Source organism: Meriones unguiculatus, chromosome 14 (assembly GCF_030254825.1).
Source record: "Meriones unguiculatus strain TT.TT164.6M chromosome 14, Bangor_MerUng_6.1, whole genome shotgun sequence".
Taxonomy (NCBI): domain Eukaryota; kingdom Metazoa; phylum Chordata; class Mammalia; order Rodentia; family Muridae; genus Meriones; species Meriones unguiculatus.
Genome location: NC_083361.1, coordinates 27456227 through 27473657, shown reverse-complemented (window position 1 = coordinate 27473657; position 17431 = coordinate 27456227). Strand labels below are relative to the sequence as shown.

Here is a 17431-nt window from a genome sequence, read left to right as displayed (position 1 = left end):
TCCAGCACTGAAGAGGTCGAGGCAGGAAGATCAGTTCATAGTCATCCTTAGCTACAGAACAAGTTCAAGGCCAACACGGGATATGTGAGACCATGCTGAGAGAGAGAAAGCAGACTATATTCCCAGCAGCTTTAGAGGCAAAAACCGGAGGATTGCTTGAGCCCAGGTTTCTCAGACCAGGAGCTTGAAAGTGCTTGCTTGAGTAAGCCTGATGACCTGAGTTCTATCTCTGGAACCTACAGCAGAAGGAAAGAACCAACTGCCAAAAATTGTTCTCTAACCCTCACAGGCATGTCTACACTTACACTCAGGCGCACACAGTCATTTAATAATAATGATAATAATAATAATTAATAATAAACAAGAAAGGGAATGCAGGGGAAGAGATGAAGGAAGGTAGACAGCAATGAGGGCAGAAAGATGGAAAGTTGTGGCTAAGTCTAATCTTGCAAAAAATTGTGTGGCAAGTGTCCTTACCGGCCCATCTGCCATGTGGGCTTTTGCTGAGCAGATTACCAAAGTCAAAACAAGACTGTATGTCTTTTAAATGTCATTAGTTATTGGTGAGCTCACAGAGGAGACGCTTAAGAGGTTTTATTTTGAAACTAGCTTTAATGGATATTTGGGTCTGAGAAAGCCAAGCACTTCTTCAGTTTTCAAGTATAGTTCCAGGCCTGATATCTTGAAGGAACCTGTAGATTGATCAAGGTAATTGATCTAAGAGGTATATGGATATTGCAAAAACATTCTGATCCAACCATTGCAAATTTGGGATTCAGAAATTTATTCTTTTGTTGTTTTGAGATAGGGTTTCATGTAGCCCAGGTTAGCTTTGAGCTTGCTCTGGAGCTGTGGGTGACCTTGAACTTCTGTTCTTCCAGTCTGTGTTTCCCAAGTGCTGGGATCATAGGCGTTCACCACCACACCAAGCTCAAAGAATTTAGTCTGAAGAAATAAATGGACCAGTTGTGAGTTGTATAGGTAACAATATTATTTATCTCCTTCACTCCATCTTAAAAGAACTTACACTGAAAATCCCACTATGGGTTTTTGTGGGGTTTTTTTTCCTGCTTGAATTTTGTTTTATTTTGTTAGTTAGTTAGTTAGCTTTGAGTCAGGAGCTGGAGAGATGATTTAGCGCTAAGTACTTGTTACTCTAGCAGAGGACCAAGGGATCCAGCGCCCTCTTCTGGCCTCCATGGGCATTGCCCTCACATGCACAGATACAGACACACATACGCAGAATTTAAAAATAAATCTTAAGAAAATATGAGACAACCTAAATCATTGGTATGCCCATTTATTTAAAAACACAACTCTCTATACTGTGGAGACTGATTTTTGTAATGTATTACCTATAATGTTTTTCAGAGGATATATGTAATTACATGTGATCCATGTAACAATACATACTTGCCCTTGCATTTAACAGAGTCTGGGAGCACAGTCCTAGGGTATCAGCAGTGACTAAATCTAGAAGATAGGATTTGTAGTGCTTGATTTTTCTGTCTGTATCTTCCTAATTCAGTTTCTACTATGAACATATAATGACATGCTTAGTCTAAAAACCGGTAGGAGGGGGACATTTTTGCTCAGACAGCCTTTACTTAAGCTCTTTTTCTACAGGGAAGGGTCTGAGTTAAGAGATGAAGGAAGGTAGGCAGCAATGAAGGCAGAAAGATGGAAGGTTGTGGCTAAGTCTAATCTTGCAAAAAATTGTGTGGCAAGTGTCCTTCCCGGCCCATAGACCCTTTAGAGTCTATAGAGCCTTTCCCCAAACTAAAAGAATGAAACCAAACATATTCCAAACATCAGGGCTGCAGCTGGGGCTCAGTGGGCGGAGTGCTGGCCTAAAATGCACAGGTCCCTGGGTTCAAGTCCCAGCACTACATGAACACAGTGAGGTGTACGAATGGTAATCTCAGCACATGGGAGGTAGGGGCAGGAGGGTTAAGGAATCCAAAGCTATCCCAGTTAGCTACAGAGAATTGGAGACCAGCCTGGGCTATGTCAGAGACCCACCCTGTCTCAAAACAAAACAAAACAAAACAAAACAAAACAAAACAAAAACCCACTAAATATTTTTTTTGTTTTGTTGTTGTTGTTATGGGTTTTTTGTTTCGGCCTCAGGCACCTAGCACAAGACCCTGCTTCTCATTTAGGGCCGGCCTGAGTGGTCTAGAGATTACAGATGCTCTTCTAGAGGCCAGAACATACAAGTCACTGGAAGGTTCCCTGGTCTGGGTCCTGAGGGTGAGCAGAATGAAAAGCCTCCTAGTCTCAGACATTCTCCAAGGAAGTCAGTTTGGGCCAACGTAGGAGATTGTTCTGGCAGGGTGATGTGAGTCTGTTACTTTGCCTCTGCTTCTCCTCAGTCTCCTCCTTCCATCTGCTTGGAGGCTGTGCTGACCTCTAGATGAAGCTTCAGGCTGGGGCTTTCTGCTCCTGTTCTCTTTGTTGCTTCCAGCTGGTCCTCTCCCTGGGGCAGGATGGGTGTGGGAGGAAGACAGGACAGCTGGGATTCTCAGTGGGTGGGTTCTTGGCCTGAAGTCCCGAGGAGCTTCTCTGCCTCACCAGCACAGCCAGCTCCATCCTTACCGCCAGAGCCCTGTGTTGTGACTTAAGATCCAGTTCTGACTGGGTCTGGAGCCAGTTTGAGGATGCTTGGTAACTACCTGTCGTTAAAGCCGGAGATCATCACTCTGCCACCCAGAGACCCAGACAGCTCACTAACTTCACTGTCTAAAATTTCTGCCTCACCGAGAGTGCAGACAGTGGCAGGGTTAAGTACCGTAACACAGGGAAGTCCTCCAAACAGGACCTGCACCCTCCAGCAGTGGTGACCAACACCAAGCACTTGTAAACACCGTGTGTGACAATTTCCTGCGTCCCCACACTGGCCAGGAAGGTATGGATTCCTAGCTCCATTTGCAGAAATCGAAATAAGCAACAAGCTGCAACTGAGGAGTTCTTAAAAAAAAAAAATGGAGATGGCTCAGTAGGCAAAGGGCTTGTCTCATAAGGCCCACATAAAGCAGGAAGGGGGAGCCCCCGTCCCTGACCCCAGTGCTCCTGTGGTGAGAAAGGAGGTCGAGACAGAATCCCCAGAGCTGCAGGGTAGCTGACTTACACACTGGAAAACAGGAAGAGACCCTGCCTCAGTGTGGAAGACAGGACTGCCGTCCAAGGTTGTCGTCTGACCTCCATGTGTGTGCAGTGGCGCGCGTTCTCTCTCTCCTTCTCCCTCTCTCTCTCTCTCACACACATTATGTATACCTATAAGATATATAAGATACACAGCCAAGAATAAGTACAGTTGGTCCTCTCAGCCATTTAACATGTGCAGGTCAGGAGTTCTAAGCCATTCTCATTGTTATGGAGCTAGCTGCTCCTAACCCTTTCCATGTTGTAAAACTGGTTTCACCCAGCACCCACGAGAGAGCCTCATGCCTCCTTCCGCAGTCCTAGAGACCAATGCTCTCCTTTCCATCTTTATAAGCCGGCGCTCTGTAAGGACCTCGCAGAGTGGGACCATCGTGGCTGGACCACTGACCACGGAGCTAAGTGGTAGAATGCTCACCTGGCACTGCAAAGAAGAGCCTGTGCTTGATTCCCAGCAATGGGAAGGAATTGTGTGTGTGTGTGTGTGTGTGATGCACATGTGAAGATCAGAGGGCAGCCTTGGGTGTCGGTCCCCATGTGCTGTCTGCCTTGTTTTGAGACAGGGTCCCTCACTGAACTGAGGCTCACTGAGTAGCCAGGATGGCTAGCAGGCCTCAGAGTCTGCCTGTCTCTACCTTCCCGGCACTGGGATTGTTGGTTGCCCTGCACGTCGTATAAAGTGTACGTACCACTTTCTGCTCATCTGCTGGTCTGTGGATGAGCACCTGGGTAACCTTCGCCTTTTAGCAGTTGATGGCAGCGCACCATGATGGAGAGCAGGCCTGTGTGAGCCCCTGCTCTCATTTCAAGTATGTACCCAGAAGTAGAGTTGCCAGATCATAAGGGTAAGTCTATTTTCAACCTGTAAAGGAACTGCCATATCACTTTTGTAGTGGCTATGCAATTTTATGTTCCCATGACAGGCGGCAGGTTTTCCAGTCTTTGTTAATATTGTTTCCTTTATTTGATATTAAGCATTCTAGCCTGGCCTGATAGTGTAAGCCTAAAATCCCAGCTACTCACAAGGCTGAAACAGGCAGATCAAAACTTCAGGACCAGACTGGACTATAGAATGAGTTCAAGATTGTGCTGGGCAGCTTAGTGGGATGGCTCAGTGGTTTAAGTGTTTGCTGTGCAAGATTGAAGGTCTTGGTTCAGATCCCCAGCAACCACACACACACACACACACACACACACACACACACACGCCTCGGAAGAAGAGGCCTAAGAACGTATGTGTCCATTTGCACATCTTCTTGGGAAAGCATGTATTGAGGTTCTTTGCCCTTTTAAAAACGGAGTTGCCTTGGGTCAGTGAGATGGTTCTGTGAGTAAAGGCACCACTGCCAAGCCTGATAACCTGAGTTTAAATCCCCAAGACCCATGCGATGGAGCGGGAACCAACTTTTGCCAACTTGTCCTCTGACTTCAACACATGCTCTGAGGCATGTGTGTGGACCTCCCTCATACCCCCAAGTAAATTTGTAAGATACGGTAAGTTTTTAAATTAGGCTGCCCTTTTTATTTTTTGGACTTGTAGGAGTTCTTTATATAATTATTATGTTAACCCTCTTGTCACTATTTAGTTTGTAATATTCTTCCCGCCTGGTGGGTCACCTCTTTACTCTGTTGATGGCATCCTGTGACGCACAGGCTTTCATTTGGGTGGTGTGCAGTTTACCTGTTCTGCCCTCCATGTTCGGCTTGTGCTGGGTCTTCCGACAGTTCTCCCTGAGGTGATTTAAGCTGAAGGAAGTTGAGGGAGGATATGAGCTTTACCCATTTTGCTTGGTGAATAAGGTATGAGGCCAGAAGCCACTGATGAGCGGTTTGGACTGACTCAATAAAAGGATAAGAAAGTATAATGGAGGGAAGACAGTTTGAGGTTGACTAGAAGCCCAAAGTTGAGCAAAGTAGCCTAAGAAGTCTGCCTTACCAGACACTTAAGACTTCCAGTGCTGAGAACCAGAGGGTCTGAATACAGACACACAGACACACAGACACACAGAGAGATGGGCTTGACAGGGGTTGGAGGGTCAGGAGGTTGTACATTAGGAAAGGAGTTATTGGACGGAAATTTGAATCCAGGGATTCAGTCCTTCTGAGGAGGGAAAGCAGGGCCCATGCTGAGGTTTGCTAAGGGAGGAAGCAGAAGCTGCTAATTAGGAGAGAGGGAGGGCTTTTCAGAACCCTAAGGAAATGACTGCAGAGCTGACTGAATTCCTTTCATCCCTCCACATCAGGGTTCCAGGACAGTGAATGAGGCACAGTGGGAGTCATCAGGGCTTTGGGAGGAGGAAGAGGACAGAGGAGCATGTGGGGAAATATCCAAAGCCTTAGTGGCCTTTGGTTTCTGTTATTAACTTTGCAAATGAAAAAGAAGTGTAACGGGGTAGGGAAACTGCGGCAGAGGGTGCTGCCTGAGCCCCTGAACATCCAGGACGGTGTAAGGTCAGCCGAGGCTGCCAGCAGCATCCCCAGACCCCCTGACCAGCCAGGAGGCGGGGAAGCTGCTAGCACTCCGTGCTGGGAGCCAGATGCCTGCAGTGTGGCCAGGCTGTGCAAGATGCTGCTTCTACAAACCCTCACTGCTATCTACAAACAAAGGCCTCACAGAGGATGAGTGTCAGCCAGAGCTCTGGAGAGGCAGGATGGGCCAGGCCACAGGGTGAGTGGAGGCTGGGCAGAGCCCACCCTACTTGACCAGGCCTAGAAGTTCCTGTGTTTGCCAAGTCCACTGTCACTGCTGGTACAACTGTTATGCTCTCTCGTTGGCTGGCTTCTCTCCTTCCCTTCAGGTCTTCCCTCCCCATGTCCACCTGTGCTGACCTGTCTGTCACCTTCAGTATCTGTTGCACAGGAGGGCCTCTCCCAGTGTCTGTCAGCCCCGGGGGGTATCTCAGCCATAATTTGATTGCCTCCCACTCCTTTGCCTTGTTATTTTCCAGGTTGGGCTACTAAGAAAGATGCTGTAATCGCCCAGCTCATCTTTAAGTGCCAAACCTCGTGATAGGCCACAGGCAGGCCTCCTGCTTGGCCATCTGGTCCAAACAGCCCAGTCTGGAGTATGTGGTACCAAATATGGCCACCTAAGGTATCCACCCTTGCAGTGTTGGAACTGGCACCTCCGCCATGTGTAACAATGTTGCCAGGTCTCTTTGAATCTGATTACCTGTTAGTGGGCGGTACTGGTGAGCAAACAACGAAAGGAATGAAAGCTGAGGACTTTATTTATTTATTTATTTATTTATTTATTTATTTATTTATAATACTTAAAATCCCACCAGTCTAACTCTGAACACAGACTGGGCATTTCACTGGGTCGAGAGCGGGAATGTTAGCATGAACTCAGCTGGGATCCACAGAATTTACCAGCGTTCTGATCTGACCAGGAGAACTAGCCTACGTAGGCTCTTTCCTCCCCTAAGACCATGGGCATGGTTACTGTGGGAACGGAGAATTCAGGGTTTAGGTTACAAACGGCAGGGTTGCCCACACCCTCTGGAACTAGTGAGGTGAAATGGTGTCCAACCTCGGGGCAAGTGAGAGACAGAATGGACGCCAGGCCTCGTCCTGAGCAAGTTGGGGCACCAGGAGAGAGAGAATACGTCTCCTCATAGAAACTTCTAAACTTCTCTAGAATTACTGTTATCCTGCTTTGGGGAGTGGACAGAATCTCCAGGAAAATGATTCCGCACAGCCCATCCTTTTCTGTCCTTGGCCTCCGAATCTGACAGAGGCAGCACGGAGCAATATGACACCTGTGCTGGGTCACTCCTTAGTGAGTCTCGATGTTCCTCCATGCTAATCTGAATCTTTTGTTTGGGAACCTGTGTGGGGATGTGTGATGTGGGCGTGAATGCGGACATTCTACGTGCCACAGCGGCGTGGAGAGGCCAGGACACAACCTTGCAGAGTCCGTTCTCATCTCTCGTTGAGGGCCTTCGTCGTGAAACAGGTCTGCAGACTTGGGCTGCAAATGCTTCTGTCCCACCCAGCCAAACAGAACTCAGCTGAATTCTTCCGAGACTGTCGTAGGTAAGATCCGTGTTTACTGCTAGTCAGCATGTCTTCTATATCACAGGGAAGGGAATGTGTGTCTATAACATAAATTATATATACTTCGCGTATGGACCCGTGTTAACTCGGTTCTATTACTGCTGTAGCAGCCCTACTCCTGCGATGCTCCAAATTCATACGCAGGTGGCATGCAGAATGCATTTTCTCCTTAAAGTAATGTTTTTATTAATTCTTTGAGAATTTCATACCATGTATGTTGAGCATCTTCACTCCTCTCGCCTCTACCGTCTACACCCTTCCCGCCTGACCCACAGTTTTCTCCCGGATCCCCCATCGGGTCTAGTTTATATGGACCAATTGTCTGGGGTGTGTGGCTGCTCTGGCATGTGGTTGACCTACCAAGAGTTGCATCACTAAAGAAAGCTAATTCTCCCTCACCCTGCAGCTATCAGTCACCGGTCATTCTTCATCTAGTGTGAGGGTTTCGGGCCTCCCTTCCTCCCCTGCACATGGGGAGTTTATGCAGGTCCTGCACGTGCTTGGGCAGATGTGCGGGTTCTGGGTACAGCTGCCATGTTGTACCTGGGAAACACTGTTTTCTTGAGGTCAGCCACCATGCCTGGCTCTTATGAGCTCCCTGTCCCCTCTTCCTGGAGGATGCATAGTTGTGTCCAATTTGGGCTGAGCACTCCAGGCTTTTAAAATACATTTCTAAAAGTCTTTCAGTTTCCATGAATAAGAAAAACGAGTCAGGTGCTGTTTGGTGATCTAATAGGGACTCCCTTCCTAGGCATGCAGTAGCCGGTTCTTGGAGACCCCTCACGTGGGCCCTTGAGAAGTTCTCGCGCACATCAATTATCGTCCTTCTGGGGACACTGATGGCAACAGAGGATGTGGATTTGTGATGTTTAAAATCAAACAACAAACGAAAAGCCCACCACAGCAGATGACTGTGTTATCGAATTCGAATCTGGATTTCATAAACAATTTGTCTTCCAAGTGTTAACAAGAAAGGTGAGGTGTCTTCCCTGGAACTCACTCTGTAGACCAGGCTGGCCTTTAACTCAGAGATCCACCTGCCTCTGTCTCTTGAATGCTGGGAGTATGCTCAGATTATTAAAGGTAGAAGAAAAAAAAGCCAAGTGGAGGGATGATAAGTATGTTCTAGTTTCATTTCTGTTGCTCTGATAAAATATCCTGACAAAAAGCAATTTAGACAGAAGGAAGTTTTTCTGGCTTACTATTCTAGGTTATTTAATGGTTCATGGTGACAGAGAAGTCATAATAGCAAGAACTTGAGGCAGCCACATCACGCCCACAGTTAGAAGCAGAGAGAAGCCTGTTTGCTTGCCTACTTGCTTCCTCCTCTTTTAGATAGTTCAGGACCCCCTGCCTAGGGAATGGTACAGCCCACAGTGGGCTTGGTCCTTCCTATCAATTACCAAGATAACCTGATTTGGGAAATTCCTCTTAAGACTCTCTCCCCTGGTGGTTCTAGGTTGTATTAAGTTGACAGTTAAAAACTATCACAATGAGGGTAGTGAGTTTTGATATAGGGAGCAGACACATGAGAAGTAACAAGATGTTAAGGGACAGGAGATGTTTCCATCTGATGACAGAGCATAGCTCCAAAGCTCTTTGAAGTAAAGGCTCTTCTGGGGCCTTAGCCCTAGAGCCTAAGACCTGTCCTTAAAGGAGGAAAATGGTAGAGGTGGTGGTAGTGGTGGTGACGATGATGAGGAGGATGATGACAATGATGATGATGATAATGGCTACCCTTTGATACTTTTTATGTATTAAGCCTATGACAGGAAAGATCTTGTAACTTTCTTATCAATCTTGTAAGAACAATAATTTTTATTCTCAATTTATAGATGGAAAATAGCCTATGTCCTATGGTTATACAAATAGTCAGTTGTCAGGACGCATACAGATTGAGGTAGGAGATACTTGAATTGTGATCCTTGCCCCACACCAATGCCTCCTAACAAGGGTAGAGGGAGCCAAGGGTCAGAAATCCTAAATTCTGATGTCTTTCAGTGGTCACCCTAGTAGAGGGAAACTATTTTTCTCATCAGTTTATTAGAACACTGAACCTCAATTCACATACCTATGAGACACCTTGGCAGACTCAAGGTTTGGTTTTATGATTGCTTGACATATGATGGGCTGAAAGATGGATGAGCAAGAGGGACCACAAGGGTCTGACATAAAGATAGAGCAGCATAAATGATGCCCGAGAGGGATTACATTTCTGCTCCAAATAGAAATGTTCACATGCATCCTCAAGAACACCAAGCAGAAGGGATGGAGAGACGGCTCAGCAGTCAAGAGGTTCGGTTCCCAGCACCCAGGTGGAGTGGCTCACAGCCACCTGTAACCCTCCAGCTTCAGAGGATCCAATACCTCTTTCTGACTTCCTTGGGAATCTGTACTCACACACCTGCAAATGATTAAAACTAGAATAAACCTTGAAAATGCAAAATACTGTTTCTACTGTTAACACCGGCTAGTAAACACACAACACACACACACACACACACACACACACACAAGGTTAGGGTTAGGGTTGACTTGTGTCATATTTCTTTGCTCGTTAGTGAGACTACACGCGTTCCCAGGTTGGGCTGGCCTACGAGGTACATTTCCCAGTGAACAGGATGCAAATAAGAACTGGTACTGTGGGATCTACGCTTGCCAGTTTTATCCCGGCTTCTCCTTAGCCGATGTCATGTCGCTGATGGCAGAATGTGCTTATACCACGATATTAACTTTTGTACTTTCTGTTTGGGATTTAAATCTCCATCATATTTGTCGTGATTTAAAACTATCCTTTCTCTCTTTCACATTTGCTTTGTTGTCTCTATTAAGAAAGTCTAAGACACTTTAAAACATTTGAGCCCATTTGCCTCAGTCTTACAGTACTGCTCTGTTGTTTTCAGTGGTCATGAATTATCTCATCGCTGTATTGGGGGTACCTCATCCTTTCTTGTTTATTGCTTTCTGTGTTTGATTAGTTCTTTGACCAATTTGGAAAGACCGATTCTATTTGGTGAGTTATAGATATAATATATTTTTCCTCATATTGATATCCGTTTGTTCTACCCACATTTATTAAGCGGTAATTCCTTCATCCATTATTATGACTCCTAGTTTTATTTTGTTCACTATGTCCTAAGGACTCTTAAGTGCTTAAATCTATCTCTGAAATCATTATTTTATTAGTCTTTGTCCTGGCTTTGATCCAGCAAAATTCAGTTTTAATGAAGATCACTTTATAATATGTCTTAAAATTTGATTATTGCATCCTCTTCCACTCTTGGGAATTATTTGGTGTGTGTGTGTGTTTCCTTAATTTTGCCAGTGATTTATCACATTCTAGAGTATTCTAGCAGGAATGTAATTGGTATTATGTTGGTGTATTTTTCATCTTACGGACTAATCATACATTACCATGAATTTTGAAATCAGGGTTAATGGACTAACTTTGTTTATTTAGGATTATTTTTTTTTCCTCATTAAACTTTTTTTTTTAATTTTGCTAGATAGCTCATCTTTCTGTATAGTAAATTTTTAAATACTTTGTTTTTTTCTGACTTTATGTCAAGGGTATGCATATTTGGCAAGCTTCCTATTTAACTAATTGTATCATCTGCAAAAGAAAAAAAAAGTGCTATTTCTATTTCTGGCTTTCCTATATTTATTTTCTGTTTCCTTTTCATCTTAGTCCTGTGGGTTTTCTTCTCCAGTAGAAGTGCTGAGAGGGTTGCCTGAGGCTTTTACCTGAACTTGTGGATCAGAGTATTTTCAGGCGGCTATGGGAGCTGATAGCTGGTCATGATAATTTACACTTAACTGAAGTGTAAAAGAAATACAAATTCAGCCCTCCATTCCCATGAGTCATCTTACATGCTCCATGGGTGCCTGTGACTGGCCACTACCAGAGTAACCCCTGCCTGTCCAGGTGCAGTGCAGAGCACTGTGTTTCCATGACCTCAGAAGGTCCCACCAGGTTACCTGCTCTAGAGCTTTGTGTAGACTGTTTGCTGTGGTGTCCGTATGTCTGTATAACAACAGAGTTTGTTAGGCTGTTACAGATGCTAACCATAAAAAGACCAGATCCCGAAACACGTTTCTACAACCAACAGCGTGGTGCTGGATTGTTGAGGCAAATATGTCAGACCTGCAGTCCAGAGGATTTTTATAATGAAAATTCGGAGACGGGAAGCAACCCTACGTTGGCTGTGGATGAGAGAGCCAATGAGCTGCCAGGGGTGGCGCACACCTTTAGTCCCCAGGACCTGGCAGAGCTCTGTGAGGTTGAGGCCAGTCTGGTCTACCTGGCCAGTAGGTTTACCTAGGCCAGTCAGGGCTACCGCGAAGTCAGGGCTACCGCGCAGTGAGTCCCTGTAGATGGGTCCACGAGACAAAGCTGAGAAAGCTTTGGGATATGTGGTGGCTCTGAGGAAAACGGTAGCAGCTTCTAGGGTGGCTAGGGTGAGCAGTCTGGGAGCTGCCTATAAAGAGAGAAGAATAGTGCCTACCTGGTGATCAACTGTGACGGGATTTTTTTTTTTAAGGTTTGTTTGTTTGTTTAACTATATGGATGTGAGTGGGGAGGGCATATGTTCCTAAGTGCAAGGGCTCCAGGTGGCCAGAGGCATCCGATCCCCTAGAAGAGGTTGTGGGCCACCCCACTGGGTGCTGGGAACCACTCAGGCCTTCCACAAGAGCAGCGTGCACCCCTAAGCACTGAGCCAGCCCCGCAATGAGATTTAAATCAACGTTTCAACCTATATTCTGAAACGTGGCTCCATTTTTTTGTTGTTGTTGTTTTGGTTTGGTTTTCTTTGTTTTGGTTTTGCCTAAGCTGTTAGCTACTCAACTTCTCTCATTCCTCCTGCTCCGTCTTCTGACCCTTGAGATTACATTTAGTTCATGTAGAAAAAATTTAATAGTGGACACTTTTTATTCCTGCTAGATGCTGTGGGAATCAGGGTCTGGAAGGTGATCAGAGTTAGATGAGGTCGTGAGGGTGGGACCCCTGTGAGGTGAATGGTGGGTTTTAAAGACTTGGTATTCATGTTGCTGCTCTCTGCCATGTTTGTGACCTAGCATGAAGGCAGTCACGAGATGCCAGTGCCAGGACCCTGAAAGACAAATTTCTCTATAAAACACACAGTCTGTGGTGTTCTGTTATAGCAATAGGAAACAGACCAACATACACAGTAAGACTATAATATTTTTTGAGATTTTATTTATTTATTATGTATACAGTATTCTGCCTGCATGTATACCTGTAGGTCAAAAGAGGGCACCAGATCTCATTAGATGGTTATGAGCCACCATGTGTTTGCTGGGACTTGAACTCAGGACCTGTTGGGAGAACAGCCAGTGCTCTTAACCTCTGAGCCATCTCTCTAGCCCACCTTAAGACTACTACTAAGCTCATATTTAAATCTATAATCTTTTAAATTACTAAAATGTTTCGTTTTATTTAGTGTTGGGGGTGCACATGTGGGAGCCATGTCACGTGGGGAGGGTACAAAGACAAGAGTCAGTTCTCTTACCACCACATGGGTCCCAGCTGTCAAACTCAGGTCATCAGGTTTGGCCGAAAGTGCCTTTAAGCCACTTCAAGCCATCTTGGCAGCTCAACTTCTCTAATTTTATTGGGGGTGGGGGGAGTCCTATCTTGTGATTTTAAAGAATTCTTATAAAGAATTAATGTTGAAATTTCTATAATCTCAACTAAGGAGACTGAGACAGGAGGATTACAAGTTCAGGTCAGCCTGGGCAATTTAGCAAGAACCTTTTTTTTTTTTTTTTTGGTTTTGGTTTTTTCAGATAGGGTTTCTCTGCTGTAGCCTTTGTTGTCCTGGACTTGCTTTGTAGACCAGGCTGGCCTCAAATTTGCAGAGATCCACCTGTCTCTACCTCCTCAAGTGCTGGGATTATAAGAATGCATAACCATGCCTGGTGACAAATTCCTTTCTTAAAGGGACTAAAAGAATAGCTTTATTAGAATGCTTGCTTAGTGTATGGAAGGCTTAATTCCCAGGTTGAGAGAGTGAACAAGGGAGGGGGAGGGAGGGGAGAAAGAAAGAGAGAGAGGGTGGGTAAGGAGAACATTAGCTAAATATTATTGATGGCTTTCTCAGCATCTACCAAAACATTTTTTAAAGATTTGTTTTAATTTTATGTGTGTAAATATTATATTTCAAAACAGTTCATGTCAAAATTTTGAACTATTTCCTTGGTGGTGCTAATTCCTTGCCCTTGTGAGATTGTTCACAAGTGATCTTGAGACATTTCCCTTTACTTTATGGAGGATAATATTTATGATCTCTTAAACTATTAAGTAAGATAAACCTATGATTTGTTCTGCTGTGTGTGTGTGTGCATGTGTGCGTGCATGTGTGCATTTTATATACATGCTTTATCAACAATCACAGTTGAATATGCACCACCTAGACTAGAAAACGCTAGGCTAGATGGCTGACTATCCCATGATCCATCAAAAACAATCAAACCCCCCTGAGAGTTATTCCCTCCCCTCTTTCTGGAGTCTTAGGGAGTCCTTGTGAGTTTTTACCATCTTCCGCTGTTTCCCCATTAGTTGGTCTAGGTCCGCCTCATCAGTGACACAGCCCTTGTGGCCTCTTCCAAGCACTTTGTAGTCGGTGACTTTTCTGCGTACATGCCCTGCTCCTGAAGACACCCTCCTCCAAGTACCAGCCAAGTGATCTCTCTCTGCTTATGTCTCAGTGTTTTCCTTAGCTGTGTCACTCACCGTGGCAAATGATTAGCCTCGCTTTGTCCTATTATCTAATTGCCTCCTGTGTCATTATGTATGTCTCCCGGGTCCCACTCCCTGTAGGGACAGGGTGGAGGCAGGCTTCAGGTCTGTTTATTTATTTACAAGCTGCTCTGTGGTGTTGAGCAAGTGACAAACGTTCGGAAATTCTCCCCGAGTAAGCAGTCTGTGACTCAGTCATTCTACCTTATTCTCGGGGAGAAAAACCTAGATTCTGGCCAACGGCAGATTTGATTAGCTTTAAGTGAACTGTTGTAGCTCATTAGGAGAAAGGAACAAAACGGTTTCCACAAAGGGCCATGCTCATCTTCCAGGATCTCTAATTCGGCCGTCCATCCTCTTCTGTTCAATGCATAGATAACCTCGGAGTAGCTCCGGGTGCTGAGGATGGAGGACAGAGCGTAAGCGCCTTCCCTGGCCTCGTGGTGTTCCCAGTGTAGCCCCAGAAGCTGGTTTTAAGCAAATAAACCAGCCAATAGCTGTATAATTCCAAACTGTGCTAAGCACCGTAAAGGAGAGAGAATAATTTAGATAACTGCAGTTAGCTTGGTCACTGAGCAGGGTCTCTTCAGATGAGGAAGTGACAGTTTAAGCTGAGAACTGAACAGCGGGTCATCAGTCAAGCAGAGAGTGTACGCAGGGGAAGCAGTGCATGCACAGGTCCTGGAGCGTGGGGCGGGGTTGTTTTGTTCCTTGAGAAGCAACCAAGAGCCAGTGTTTGCCTGGAGCATGGTGAGCCAGGGTAGAGTGAGCCACATCCTGATGGGAAAAGTCCTAGAGTCAGGCCTGGGCATTTGGAGTCTGAGCAATTGATTTATGTGTTCCAAGATGCTATATATTAGCCACGTTTCTATTTCCTTCATCACTGTGGTTAAAATACCTGAGGAAAACAACATAGAGAAGGAAAGGTGTCATAGTTTCAGAGGCTTCAGTCCATGGTTGACTGACTCCATTGGCCTGGGCCTGGAGGGAGCCATAACCCATGGCAGAGGAAGCTGTGTCCTCACAGCAGTCAGGACACAGAGATGGACACAAGGGGCCCCGCCTCCTGTTTTCCCTCAACTCCTGTAAGGCCATCAGACCATGGCCTTACATGGCCTAACATCAATGGGTTAACTCATCATTAGGGTAGAATCCTCAGAGTTTAGTCCTGTACCCAAAGCCCTGCCCCTAAACATTGTGTTTGGGACCAAGCCTCTAACACATGAGGTTGCCAGGGACATTTTACAGCCCAGGCGTCACAGATTTTAAGATGGCATATGTGCTTAATAGTACCCCATCTGATAAACATGTATAAACTCATTTAATGCTAAGGCTTCACTTGGCATAAGCATCCTTATTTATTTCTGGGTTTTTTTTTTTTTGTTGTTGTTGTTTTTTTTTATTTCTGGGTTTTTGTTTTTGTTTTTGTTTTTGTTTTTAAGACAGGGTCTCATGTAGCCCAGGCTGGAATTCAGGATGTAGCAAAGTTAGCCTTGATTTCTTGATCTTCCTTGCCTCTACATCCCAAGTGCTGAGATTAAAGGCATGTACCACCACATCTGGCTCTATAGCTGTTATTAATATGCCCACTTCCCATTTTAGTCACCACGGCCCAGTGATGAAGGGCAAGCACACTGGTGTCACTAGAATGTCCGTGAAGGGACTAGGCAAAATCTCAGCTCACCTTGAGCCTGTAGAGCCTGCACACTGGCTCCCTCTTGGTCATACAGCTGTGTCCTTGGAGCCTTAAATGGCTGGTAGAGTTTGTCAGTATGGGATCAAGCAGACAGAGGATCTTTCCATAGTATAAGAAAAAGGTCGCAGCTTTGGACATGGTGTGCTATATCATTGTAGAGAAAAGGACATTCTGGGGTGTCAGAGGAATGGGGAAATTATGTGGGAATCAATAGATTTGATATATTTAGTCTGAAATAAAAGGCCTTGAAGGCACTTTTTTTTTAAAATGTAGTTTCAAAAAGAAATAAAAAAAAACCCAAGCTGTATCACAGCACAAAAAAAGAAAAAAGAAAATAAAGACAAGATGAAAAACAAAATCACAAGGTAAGCTTTTTTATTTTAAGTAACACAGTGGAAAGAGCAAGCGAGAAAGAAAATAATATTTGAAAGTTTGTCACTTCTCTAGACTATTACCCATAAGTCCTTGCAGCATTAGCTAACCAAGCTGAAACAGAGACAGTGACAGCATGAGATAATGGAACTGGTCAGCAATTTATTGCCATTAAGTCTGACGGGAGATCTTCTGCCCTTTTCGTGCCCTTCCCTTCCCTGCCTGCTGAAGCTTGATCGGTCTTCATGACCCTGCTCAAACCCCTGCCTAGGGTGGAAAAGTAAAGCCGTCAATATGAATACATGGTAGGTTTGGTGCAAACTGACAGTTGACTGCAGCCAGCGCTGGCCTTGTTGTGTGTGGGTTTTCCGCTCTGCCTTCTGAACAATGGATTTCAGAAATGATTCCCACCACAGAAGACCCAGTTTTGAAAAGCACATTTTGGTGCTTGAAGGCTTTTTTTTTTTTTTTTTTAAGTATCTAGAATGGGACGGGGGATGGCTCAGTGGTTAAGAGCCTCTTCTTGCTCTTCCTGAGGACCTGAGTTCAGTTCCCAGCACCCACATCGAATGGCTACATCAGCTGTTAACTCCAGTTCCAGGGGTATCTGAAGACTCAGGTCCCCACTGATGACTGTGCTCACATGCCCCACACATAATTAAAAATTGATCATAAAAATTTTTTTAAGTGTCTAGAAACTTCTATCTTGGTAGATCATCAAGAAGGCAAATGCAAAATTGCAAGGAAGCATCTATTAGCAGTATGAAATGTTACCTTTTAGAAAAAAACCTCAAATACAGCTGTTGCATGACTGCGTTTGAGTCTCCTGAGGAGGCAGATCGCTATGGCTATAAAGACAGGTTCTCAGACTGCAAGATGAAGTGACTCACTGAGGGTGTCTGGGGAGTGCCTGTGCACACCTCAGAAGCTACTGGGTGAGAAGGGTGGGAAAAGGCAGACCACAGCAGGCAGTCCTCAGCTGTGCCTTCTCCTCTATACCTCCCCTGTCCTGAGGGAAATCTCAGAGGGCCTCCTGCAGCTGGTTGGACCTCCCTTTGGGAATGAGTGGCCCTTTTTAGACCGTGCCCAATGGTGTCTAGGAGGACATGGGAGAGTGTCTCCATAGCAACGGCCACAGGTGGGTGGGAAGCTGGGCAGGGTGGAATCTATCCATGTTCACCAAGCTTTGGCAGATCATGACCAGTCTTTGGGACAGCTAGTATTCCTTCTTACAGGGGTCCTTGTTCTTTATAAGGAAAAGGGAGAAACGTAGAAGAAAGCATTGAAGAACAGAAAACATTAAAAAATTAATGAGTACAGCAGGCCCTTCAGTTTTACATCCTGGTACCAGTTCAGCATTCCTAAGCCACACCAGGGTGGGG

At 45.2% G+C, this 17431-nt stretch overlaps 1 protein-coding gene across 1 annotated transcript in view; it reads left to right on the top strand.

Moving 5' to 3' along the window:
• Nucleotides 1-17431, top strand: part of Parva (parvin alpha) — a 137266-nt gene that overhangs the window by 37396 nt on the left and 82439 nt on the right. The gene's annotated exons all lie outside the window — the stretch shown is intronic.